The sequence below is a fragment of the Ambystoma mexicanum genome, chromosome 12, assembly GCF_040938575.1.
Source record: "Ambystoma mexicanum isolate Mex_15411 chromosome 12, UKY_AmexF1_1, whole genome shotgun sequence".
Lineage (NCBI taxonomy): Eukaryota > Metazoa > Chordata > Amphibia > Caudata > Ambystomatidae > Ambystoma > Ambystoma mexicanum.
Window position 1 is genome coordinate 256,006,911 of NC_090936.1, and position 12,100 is coordinate 256,019,010.

A 12,100-nucleotide genomic window follows, 5' to 3' on the forward strand; every position below is an offset into this window, starting at 1 on the left:
TTCAAAACAGTTCACAATGTCGCAGGGTCCCCTTCCCTAAATTCAAAACAGTTCAAAAAGTATCAGGGTTTCCTACCCTGAGAGTTGAAATCTTTCAGCTCTTTAAAACCAACACTATTCCTTGGGACACTAATCAACTCTCTTGTCATCAGTACTTTCACTAGTTCATAAAAATAAGTCTGCTTCTTGACTTCCAAATCACTTAAGCGACTGTTAAAAAAAATGCAAGCTTCTATATAGTTACTTTCATTGGCTTTTTCCAAAACGGGGGCGCTCGGTCTAGTCACCGTTGTCGGACCACACGGTCAACCCATTACAGGTCACGCATCCGATACCCGTTCTAATCTGCTTTTCATAAACAAATGTCCACTGCTTTGCTCTGACAGTGAAGTTTGTTCCTTTCATCAGGATTATACTCGTCCAACACTTTACTGTGGCTTGGTTCACCACCATTTACTTTGCTACACTTTGGGCCTCATTATAAGGCTGGCGCTCCCGTAATGAAGGGGGCTTTTACTGGACCGGCCCCCTTCATTCCACTAGCGCCGATTACGAGCTTCCCATCGTGGGAGCCGGATCGCACGCCTGGTAAAACCAGGCATGCTTTCCAGGTGCCGTGAGGGGAAGAGGGAAGCAATAACGGGCCAGATGTAATCTGCCCGTTATTACCTCCATCCCCATTCCCATTGAGCCCTGTGGGGGCTCGAATGGGAATGGGGATGGGTTCCTGCAAGGAGGAATTACTGGGTCCTCCTATGTCGGAGTAACCCGGAAAGTCCCCATTGCAGGAACCCGGTAATGGAGCCCGGAACGGAGTCAGCCATGGAGCTAAGAGCTCCATGGCTACCTCCATTCTCGTAATGAGGCCCTTTCTGTACTCTTCTGGCTCTTGCAAATACAGGTTTCCTCTTAACCTGCAATTCCTAGAACACTTTGAGCTTGTGTCAATACTTGTTTCTCCTCTAATAGCCTACTTGGGATTCTATTGGTTTTACCAATATTTGTATCTCAAACAATTCATTCTGTGGTATTTGACACTTTTACCACCTTAATTTCATTCCATTCAGACATGCTCATGACTTGCTTTGGCTTTGTGCAGCATTCAGAAATGCTTACAATGTCTGTCAGTTCATTCAGCGGCCCTCATTACAAGTTTGCCGGTCTGGAATAAACGGTGCAGGTAAGCTTACCGGCACTGTTGCTTCGGGACAGGCCGGCAAACTATGAGTCTGAGGGTGGGTGCCGTTCCGCCCACCATGGTCTGACGAGGTGGGTGGAACGGCACCCATCCGCAGACTTTCACAGAAGCACCGGCACCATTTTTACCTTGCCGGTGCTTCCGTGGTCCCCATGGAGTCCTATGGGATTCCACAGGAATGATGATCAACATTTTACTAGAGCCTGACTTACTGGATCGCCGATCTCTAATAGCCTGGTGATTCCTGCAAGTCAGGTGGCAGTAAATCATTACAGGTGCGGCGGCTACCTGCCAGTTTTACCGGCACGGTTAACGCCGGACCCGTAATGAGGGCCAGTATGCTTTCACTCCATTCAGAAATGTTCAGAACTTGCCTTTGCTCTGTAAGACATTCAGAATTGCTTATAATGTCTCTCAGTTCGTTTGGTATTCAAAATCATCTGTTTCGGCATTCAAAAGTGTTTTTTACTACTTTCAGTTCGTTCAAGATTTAAACGCCCTGGTTCCAGCATTCAAAAGTGCTTAAGACAACTTCCAATTCATTCGATAGTCAAAAAATGCTCACCTCAACTTCCGGGAGTGCCCTGATATGAGTGCTCCCTGTTTCCACTCAAAGGCTTCATGCAGCAGCTCCCATCAGCTTCGTTCCATTCCTCGTTCTGCATTGAGCCTCCAATACCTCCACTCCTCCTGTCACCCCCCGTGTCACACCTCGGCGCCTGCCTCTGGCTCTCCCGGCTCTCCCTACACATGACAACAGGCAGCCTCGCTTTAGTAAGGGCATTTGCAGGTTTCCAGCCCTTTGGCATAGCATCCGGCAATTCGCAGCACCATTTCTCCATAAGTGGAAGCTGCCTTGGAGACGGGCTACTGCAGCTGTAATCACAAAGGACTCTGCCTACGTTTCCTGGCAGGCTCTTATTTCCACTTGAGGCTTGCCACCAATGGCACTCTAGAGCCTCACTTTCATCCCGCATTTCTACATTTAAACCGATGCAGCCCGCCGAACGCTGCTTCTGTTTGAAGTTGGTATCGGAGTTTCATCTTCAGTTACCATAGTTCCTCATTTCCATTCGATTCCTTGTGTACCAGACCTTGCATTACTCCAAAGGGACTGCTTCCTCTTTATGTTTAATCATGTTGTTGACAGCCTGTGTATCGAACCCGCTGAATTCCAAATGGACTGCTTCCTCTGTACGTTTCAACGTGTTGCTGCCAGCCTGTGTACCGAGCCCTTTGATTTCCAAATGGACTGCTTCATCTTTACGTGTCAACGTGTTGCTGTTGGCCCATGTACTGAACTCTGCCTCTCTACGGGCTGCTTTTTCCATACTACTACTACGCTTCCACGTGAACCGCTTTTGCCTACGGTGAGTCTGCTAATCTACCACTGCGTTCACGTGAGCCTTTTGTCTCCGCATACGGTGTGGCTTTCCGGCAGACCGTCCAACTCACAGACCACTACGGCCTCGGATCATTAGAGTCTGCTTGTTCTGTTTTCCTCTCTCCGTGGTTCCTTTATTGGATTCGGCTATCAAGTATTGATCCTCATGCTTTGAAATACTGCTTCACCTCCTTGGAATACTGAGCCCCCTACCCTCCCTAAGTACACTAAGATACGCTCTGCAGGTTGTGCGTCAACCCGGATCTAGTGCGCCCCTCTTGCCGTCTGGGTTTAGAATCTTCACTCACCTTCCACTTTTTGTTGTTTTATTCTATCGTTGTTTATTTCCCTTGACTCTGCTCAATAAACCGACTCCCAATCATAGCATTGGTAAGATACAACCATCATTCTTTATTACTTCTCTTAGTTGTCATTATCACTTGAGTAATTCTGTTCTGCACTTGCAGGAAGGTCCCTGTGCTTGTATCCATATAGAAGAGAGTGGAGTGTTACTCAGGTATTGGTCCTTTGTTTTGGTAATTGCTAGCTGTTATACATAGGATCAGTTATTGACTGGTTGTCCTTTCTTTCAGCTGAGTCCGTGGCAGTGCGTTCTACCTGCTCTTTTAGGTGATCAGTCCCTTTGTCTGGGTAATAGTCAGCAAAGGGGCATATCATAGAAAATATTTTATTCCCTCATAGAGAGGAGGCTCAGGTGGAGGCTCCAACCGAGCTCTTCAATCAACAATCCAGAGAACTTAATCACAACCAGTCTCCTGAGATGAGTAGGTTGCCTTAGGGAAGGCACACTCAGAAACTGGGATGAAGAAGAACACTGACAACCCAAGTGGAGAGTGAGTACATCACCACTGAGATGCAGAGGACGCATGGAGTAATGTAGAGTACCTCCCGGAACCACTTGGACAGACTAGATAACCTAAACCAACTGAATTGCAGTGCACAATAAAAAGGGAAGACATTCTTCATTTGGAGAGAAGCCTGCCCTGGAGAAGCCGGGAGATTTGAAGGTGAGAGGAGAAAGGAGCATAAACCAAGACATTTACCCTAAATCAGAGGCATCTTGGGAAGGCCTACCATGGATGGAGCGGCAGATGAGCAGAACCCCCGTGCAGCCAGCGAGGATGCTCGTATACGCAGAATGCAAGGACAGGTTAATGTTGCAGAAGCGCTGCAGCCCCTGTAGAACTCAGAAGAAGTCCAAACCGGTGGTTGGAGAGTCCCACAGACATCCAGAGAGCACCACTAAACACCCTGTGAAGCTCTGGGATGCCAGGAATGGTTGATGGGGCCCTAAGAGCAGACCACTAGCAGAAAAAGCGTCTGGATCCCCCAACACTTAATGAGCAGCCCCTAAACCTTCTTCCTTGTCTCACTACTTGGGAAAGAAGGTTCCCAAACACAACAATCCAAAACAGTTCTGAAATAAGGGTCGAGGACCCGCACCTGAAGAGTGAACTGCAGAGCAGAAAGACAGTCCCTGGCAGGTTAGTGAACCAGGGCTGTTCAAAAGAAAGAGAAACCAGAGAAAGGCCAGGGGAAGGAAGACATTCCCCCATTATTTGTTGGACTTTCTGAAAAGCCTGAGAAAGACCAGGGGAACAGAGACATTCCCCCACCGTTTGTGGAACTTTCTAAAAAGTCTGAGAGATGCCAAGGGAAGCGAGACATTACTCCATCATTTGCTGAATTTTCTGAAAACCCTGAGAAAGGCCAGGGGAAGGGAAATATTCTCCCATCGTTTTTGGAACTGTCTGAAAAGCCTGAGAAATGCCTAAGGGAAGGGAGACATTCCCACCACCAGTGTTGAACCATCGGAAAGGCCTGAGCAAGGCCAGGGGAAGGGAAACATTCCCCCATCATTTGCAGAACTTTCTGAAAAGTCTGAGAAATGCCTGAGAGAAGGGAGACATTCCCACCACCAGTGTTGAACTGTCGGAAATACCTGAGCAAGATCAGGGTAAGGGAGACATTCCCCCATCCATTTTTGTGTTGCCCAAAGGGTCTGAGAAAGGCCAAGGTAATGGAGGCATTCCCCCCACAGAGACTTGAGCTACCAAACCTGAAAAGAGTTAGGGAGAGGGAGACATCCCCCTCAAATCATGAACTAGAGCCAGAGGGGAGGGAGTCATCCTCTTGTTCAGGAAGATTGAATAAAGCCAATTCCCAAAGTTACTAAAGTGAAAATAACTATGACCCACACGGGACATCTCTTATGAACTATACATCTAGGACCTGGAACTTTATGTTCCATCAGAAAGAAACTGTAAACTGGGGAAGGGAAGATTTCCCTCATAACACAGTCTCAGTTTGGAACTATTAAAACCCCCTCAGTTAATTAATTCCATTCATAGTGAAAGGGAAGGCAATAGGTGTTTGACACAGGTTGGTGGACTCTTTACTTTGGCCATTCTGACAGACTATTTACTACTTTTAGTTGAGGCAGGGAACCCCCTCTTAGAAATAGGACAAGATAGGTTATCTTTTTTTTTCCTTTTTACCACACTAAAAGTCTTCACTAATCAACATGCCACCATTGTGTCAGACTTGTACTTCTGCACCCTTACAGCATGAATGACTTGGTGCAAAGAAGTATTGATTACAAAAACACTTCTGTTCACATATTTTTACTCACAGATAAAATACTCACATTGCAGATGGGACTTAATGTTTTACTCCCATACAAATCATGTTACGTATAACTTTGAAATATAGGGAGTAAAATACTTAACAATCTTATTTGGAGCACTGAGTACATCAATATCTGTTTGCAAATATAAGTACACCTATCTAACCATACAATGTTATTTTTGTTTTTAGATACCTAGTTGCATTCTAGAGCATCACATGAAAGGATTATTAATTTATTTATTTTCACATTTTATGATCGACTTTTAAATGTTTTTAGTTTCTGTACATAAAGATATTTCGTTTCTGCACAAGTACCAATTATATACATCTTTTGGTACAGCTCCGATGTCTAACATACACAAGGCTTTTCCACCACTGTAAGGGACCCAATAATGTCTATGGTAAATGCTATATACATTCTTATACTTGACTGTACAATCTTATTCTGTGACAGATTGATTCTGAACAAATCATTATTAGTTGTATTTTGTAGCTGTACAAGTGACAATCAATGATTAACGTAATGTTAAAATGTAAATGTATGTCTGCTACGCTTTTCCATATAGAAAAAAATGAAGTTGATGCGTATCAGCGCCTGATGAAGGGTCTATCTCTAAATGCGTGACGCTTGACGCACAGTGTTACTAGCAAAATGATGTCAATATTTCCAAAGACTGTTTTTTTATAATAGGTTTTCAATAAATTGAACAATCAGTGAACTCTGTGGAATTTACATTTGTATCATTTTGTTTTTGAAGTTATGTATGCAACTTTAATCTTATTATGTTGTGTAATGTCAATTAAGCATATATACTGAACACTAAACCCACATCATTAAGATAATTGTAAGTAGTTCGATTTTTTTTCTCTGAATGCTTATGTACTTGATTTTGAAATAAATGAGGATTTTTTTTGTATTGAAGAATGCAGTACCAACCTTATACTTTTTTTTTCCGTAGGCTCATCACTAGACTTTCCTGAATTTGCAGCTTGAACAACTGAAACCTATATCCCAGCTTTACAGTCAATGCTGTCATGTGGCTCCTATCTGGAGTTTAGCACATCTTATCGGCTAACAGTTTCTGGCATGGGATGAGATTCTTTGTTTCAAACAGTGACATATATGTCATGGCTCGTGTTTCCCTGACAAGGGTGGGTAAAATTGAAAATAAAGTAAAGTGAATACATACATGTTTGAAGAGTTTGGTGGGGGACATTTCACTTTCAGGTGGACTCTTGACCACTGTCCCATATATCACCCACTCTCCTTGGAATGGCTGCCTTGCAACAGATTCTCTTAGCCCCCTTCCTTTTTTGGCTATGCCAGTTCTTGTTCAAATGATGCACCGTATAAACTGAACTACAGACTACACTGTGCGGCTGAGGTAAGTTGGTGTGTGCCGAAGGCCTAGCAGTAGGCTGTTCCATACTCAGGTGATGAGGGCTCTATAAATGAATACGGCCTGGAGGGCAGGTCATGTCTAACAAGCGGGGTCCAATTAGGCACAGGATCTAGCTTTTTAAAAACTTACATCCAATAAATAAAGTTGTTTCTGTTTTGCCATCACCTGAAATTGGTGTCTGAGCCTGATATCTCTGACAGTGGTGACTCTCTTCCTACTAATGTGGGTAGTGTGAAGAAGTTGAGTATTTTCCTTGGGATCTTCTCTACTATGGGGGGTCCTTATTCCATACCACAGAGTTACTAACACTGCATCCGAGGTCTCCAGCCTGTAAGTTAGTCTGGAGACCTAGCGTGTTACAGATGGGATCATTCCATTGGTGTTTAAAGTGCTGGACATCATGTCACCATCTGAGCCACAGTTGCCATTTACCTTACCTTCCTTTAAAACACTGTACGTTCAACTCTTCTTAGACCCGCCCCCTTGTGGCTTCTGATGTGATTTAGTGCCTTTGTGAGATATTTTATCTCAGATATGCTGTTTCTGTTGGTCAGCATGATTATCTAAAGCCATGTGCCCTTTCTTTTTAATGTCTGAGAGCCAAGTGCTGCTGTGGTTTTAAGAGACAAACATACATGTGTGCTCATCCATAACCTAATTAAAAAAGGCCACATAATCATTCTGTTTATTCCCACAGTCTCTACCATTCCCATTCCCCATCGTTCTCCATGGCACTTTTCCCCTTGCACTTACCGTTCTCGCTCGCACTTGCACGATCTGAATGACACAAGGTCTAGTGAGATCGTTTGTCTTTGTCCTCCCTCTGCCTTCCCACCCCTGTCTTGTTGTGCATAGAAACACGTGTGTACAGGCGTGTTATAAATGACTTATCATATCATGTTCACACCTCTGCTTGCCCAAGTTTGCCAACTCAAACCGCTCTTTTGCTGAAAATCAGCCATCCTTATTACGAGCGGCTTTGTTGGCTTATCAAACATTCATAGAAGTACCGTTTTCATTTTGTTACACTCTTCTGTCTATTTTCCTTTAGCTACCATAGCATTTCACTTTCACTCATAGGCAGATATCCGAGCAAGCAGACGACTTTTTTCTCTTTTCACATTTAACAAACTGGATACCAAATACTAATCCTTCACGTAGACAATGTTCCCATCAAAGTCTCTCAAACTATCAAAACATTGGGTATATATCTAGAGCCCAGCCTCACTATGGACAGACAGGTAAATGCCATCGCCTCATCCGCAGCATATCACTCCAAACTCATCAATGCCATCAGGCCCTTCCTTTCACGTCAAAACTGCATCTCAATTGCCAGGGCCATCATCGGCTCCAGACTGGACTATTGCAATGCTCTGTTCATTGAAACCTCCCAAAAAACCTCGCCAAACTTCAGATTGCCCAAAATAATGCCTTAAGAGCTGCTACAGGCACCTCTCGCAAGGACCACATCTCAGGAATCAGAAGGCAGGTACACTGGCTTCCCATCAAGGAAAGGGTGGTCTTCAAAACCCTGGCCCTTACACATAAGTGTCTTCACGACCAAGCCCCTCCTTATCTGACTGAAAGGATAACCAAACAGTCGCCAGACCCTCAAGGACAGCCTATGCCAACCGCATCACTGTCCCGCACACAGGCAGAGTGCGCGCAGGAGGCACCAGCTTCCCTACTATGGCTGCAACCTTATGTAACAACCTCCCCGCTCAGATTAGATCAATCGACTCACACACGGCCTTCCGCAAGGCCTTAAAAACCAACCTCTTCATTTAAGACCCTGTCATTCTTGGTTTTGCACTTCTACTGTTGCACCTTGCATAGGAGAATATCTGTGTTGCCTCCTGTTACCTAGACTAGAATATTAGTAACCAACTGTAACGTCCTATGTCAGTGGTCTTCAAACTTTTGTGGCCTGGGCCCCCCCTGAGCAAAGTTTGGGAAGGCCGGGCCCCCCCAAAAGTGCCACATGGACAGTATGTAGAAATTGCTATGAAATTTTGCGTGCCTTCACCGCACCATACTCCCAGTACAGACCCTGGGCTCTCCCCACCCTACTCCCACCACTATCCCAGTGCTGATGCCCTTCCTGCTCCCACCACAGTCCCATAACACAAGCATACACACATCCATACACATTAAAATAAATCGCCATAAACATACCTTGCGTGGTTGCCAAAATGCCCCGCTCCAGGTTGCTCTGACCGTATGTGAGAGGAGGCGCAGGAGCACCCCCTTGCACATACATACATGCAGTGCCCCAGCCAGCATTTCCAATGAGCTATGCAAGGCTGGCGAAGCAAAATACCCCCAGTGTTGCATGGCTCAGTGATCATGTGCGGCTGGGGAAATGAAGTGTCAAAGGCTAACAGAGTTTCCCTTTGACAGTTCAGCCAGCCCAGGAGCACTCCCTCAGCTGGAAAAAGCAGCTGAGGGAGTGCTCAGTGTTTCACTGGGCTGGCTCCTCGGCTCCTCCATAATGGGTGAGGTGGCCAGTGGTTGGACACCCCCTCACCCATTATGGATGAGCCGGCAGGCTTGGACTGGCCTATACCAAAAATGCAAAATGCTAGTGTAGGCCAATAAAAATGGGCCACTTTTTGGCCAATGTGGGCCAGTTTGAGGAGTTACTTCACTATGCAGCTAGTAGTTTTGACCATTGTTGATGAATAAGTATTCTTTAAATATCACCATTTGTTTACATTTGAACAAAAAACAACCCCTTGGGTACTATTCAAACAGTCTGTGACTAAACACTGAATATCCATTTGCAACTGCTGGCCATTTTTTCATTGGTGCCTAAGACCGTTTTATGCTGACTATGTGAGCGCCCCTTCCCGTTTCCTCCAATCTAAAAAAAAAAAAAAGATTTTTTTTTTATTTTAATTTTTTTTTTACATTTCATGCTGGGCTCTGGCACCCCCCCTGGGATGCGGCTGCGTCCCCCCTAGGGGGGGCGCGCCCCACAGTTTGAAGACCCCTGTGACCTATGTGTATCCTCTTTAACCATGTGAATGTAGTTAAATTTACTCTTTGGGGCCGCTTACTGTAACCCTCAAGCAAGCCTTCTTAAAATGTCCTTATAGCGCCTTGTTGCCTGTGGGCTGTAGTGCGCTTTAACAAATGCTAAAATAAAATAAAATAAATACTGCACAGACCCCAACATAAAACTCAAAAGACGAGCCGAGCCGTCTCACCACACTTTATATGCACTCACATACTTGTTCACACTTGGGTGCAAATACCAAAACTATATACCGTACTGCATCCGCTTGAAAGCAGCCTACCGAGCGAACACTGGCCATGGCAAACAGTGACTGATTTAAATGCCATGTGTGCAGAAAGGGGTGGAGCTAAAACATTCCCAGAGCACAGACCCAAACCCTGGGAAACAGCAGCTCTGGATTGGCCCCTAGTGTGAGCTGGAGCCGAGAAACAATTGTGGGGGGAGGAAGGACAGATCAATGGAATAACATGTGTAGTAGAACCAGAGTGTGGCGGTGTACAGAGAGACCAGTGGGGGGATGGAGGGTGGAGTGGAGTGCTGAAGAGTCTGTAGGAGAGTTGGATAAAGGTACAGGTATGGTATTGTATGTGAAAGAGAGTCATACCAATTGGAAAGAGTGTTTCTGTGATTTTGAGAGGGTATGTGGGAGTGAGTAGTAGTAGAGAAGTGTGTAGAAGGGTGCAGTATGAAGGGTGAAATAAAGCCTCTCTCTCAATCTACCACTCTCACCATCTACTAATTCCTTCACCCTCTACATTCTCACACTATACTCAGGGAGAGTGTAAGAGAGAGCGATACTAGAGAGGAAGTAGTTGAAGATGGGTAGGTTAGAGGTACGAGGAATTAGCTCTTGAAGGAGGAGGGCGGTAGATATCGAATAGGGATAGGAGTGTGATGAGACCGGGGGGGGGGGCAGAAGAAGAGAGAGGTGGGAGAGAGAGAGATAGAGAGAGAGGAGAGGAGAGAGGGAGTGAGAAGGCCGCAGTGAGTAGGGAAAGAGATGAGATGAAGGGTGAGAAGGAAGAAGAGACAAGAGAGGGAGTATTAAGAGAAAATAGAGTAGTTTCTAGTGAGGTGTAAGGCCAGGGAAAGGAGTGAGAGAGAAAATGTGTGTGAGAATATACAGGAACTATTCAGTACATTACTGAGACCATTTATGTGGGACTATTAGAATAGGATACCATTGGGAAGCCCCAGAGGGAGCAAGTTAGACAAAGCCTTTTTGGGCCCCTAAGATTCAAATAAAATAGGTAAGCTAGTAGGGGGGTCAGCGAGTTATAGAGACCATACTATCCTGGGGTTCTAGGGAAGATTGGGTTTGGGTGGAAGGAGCCCACGGTAGGTTGAAGCGCCAGTCAGAAACATCCCTATACCAGTTCCAGCTGAAGTTTCCAGAAGTTGGAAAAATCCATTTCAAAGTGCTGTTAGTAAACACCCTTGAACCAGCTATCAGCCTTGAAATTCTTACAGCAGCCATCTGTGACAGTGCTCATCCGTTTTCTCTACCTGAGCATATCAGCTGCAGACAGCAAGGGAGAATGAAGGGCTATTACTAAATGAGTCGAAAGGATAAAGCCAACTTTCTCCTCTTCAAAGTGTATTTGCATTTGCTATAATAGAATCAGATATAGCACCAAGTGCGACCACAAGGTGCATCTTTAAAGCACATCCTTTTACTCTGAAAAGGTTTCTGGCAGGTAAACATCACACCTTGACAGAAATATACACCATGAACTCATTGATTGACAATGTAATAGCACACATGTTTTGGAACGCCTGCAAATGCACAGATAATTGAACAGCATTGATCCCCGACTGACTTTTAAAGCATTTTGACAAGGATGTTTTCAAAATTGCATTGCCACGGTAGGTTACCAGCTTTCTTAAAACTCATGATTGATTTATGAAATGCAAAGATTGTAAGAGATTCCAGAGAAATGCAAAAATGAGGAGACCTGATAGTTCACTGTCAAGTACAATGGCCCTTTTAACTGCTCACAGACGTAGCTCACTCCCCATCTTGAAAGCAATCAAGTCAGCAACATTGCACTGCAACTTTCTCTTCATAAGAAAGGAATACTTCTTTAAAACCACCAAGGTCAATGCGCTAGACAGAGCATGACACAGGTAAGTTATTCAAAATGAAACATATAATCAAGGGCCATTCAAAATCAGTGTTTCTGTGCTACTGACAATGGGTGAATCTTCCCCTGAAAACCACAGTACAACCAAATAAAACTCAGCTTCCCAGCATTATAGTGGTTATATATGAGCAATGCATGGCTACTTGATTAAACGATGATAATCTGCGTTAGATTGAGAATTCATTGTCTCACCCCAGTACTCCCGAAATGTGTACTGATCACAGCTGACAGACTTGCTTCTCAAAAATACAACTCCCATGATTCTTCACCATCTCCTTCCCCGAACCTCATTGCTTTCTCCGG